Genomic DNA, 1130 nt, shown 5'->3' with positions numbered 1-1130 from the left:
ACCAGGACTCGGGAGGCAAGGCAGGCAGACCTCTGTGAGTTCAAGACCAGCCTGGTCAAAAAAAACAATGAACCTACCATATGATGCAGTTATACCACTCCTTGGTATATATCCAAAGGACTCATCCTATTGTAGAGACACTTGTGCAACCATGTTTGTTGCTGCTCTTTTCACAATAGCTAAGAGATGGAAGCCATCTAAGTGCCACTCAACTGACGAGGGGTTAACAAAAATGCGGTATATTTACACACTGGAGTTCTATTCAGCAGTAAAGAAAGATGAAATAATGAAATTTGCAGGTAAATGGATGGAACTAGAAACTTTTATACTAAGTGAAGTAACAGACTTAGAAAAAAAAATTGACATATGTTCTCCCTCATATGTGTGTCCTAGAACCAAACCCTGATAAGTGAGTATGTATCCAGACATAACTACAGGAACCAGGATAATGGAAAGGAAACAGGGAGGTAAAGGAAAAGAAAGAACCTGAAAGAGAAGAACAGTAGGAAACAGGCCTTAGTAAGGGAGATATGGATAAAAATTGGGTTAGTTTAAGGGAGGGGCAAGGGAAGGGTATACAAGGAACCTAGCAGATAAAGGGAAAGAAGGAGATCAAGAGAGGTAGGACCTTAGGAGAAGGGTATAAATAAGGGAGAAAGGGGGGGAATGGGGGCACCTTGGGTGGGAAAACCATGATGGAGGAGTGAGACAATACAAAACATAAATAATGCCTAGCTAGTTTTAAAAACCAGAGGGAACCATATTACTCCAATAACCTACTGACAAATTATACATAGCAGATCAAGAAATATATGTCTAGGTAAGGTTTATCTGAGAACAATTGGTCTTTGCCCAAGATTAATCTACATGACACACAGTAATTAAAAGTACCAGACTGGTGGAACTAACCTTCTTGGATGTTTAACAGACATACTTTGAGGCCTATAAGAATTTGGTCAGAGGGCCATAAAGGACAGTTTGGGGAACTATGAGCATCTCTCAAAATGTCCTATAATGGTGGTGGGTCACCTGTCCTCTTGCTCAAGGAGGCCAAGGAGACCCCACCAGATGGACTTGAACCAGTGTCTAGTCTATAAAGAGGAGGGTCAACACAGAGGAGTCATTTCCTC

The sequence above is a fragment of the Nannospalax galili genome, unplaced genomic scaffold, assembly GCF_000622305.1.
Source record: "Nannospalax galili isolate Female #2095 unplaced genomic scaffold, S.galili_v1.0 scaffold380, whole genome shotgun sequence".
Taxonomy (NCBI): domain Eukaryota; kingdom Metazoa; phylum Chordata; class Mammalia; order Rodentia; family Spalacidae; genus Nannospalax; species Nannospalax galili.
Note: the sequence above shows the minus strand (reverse complement) of the source record.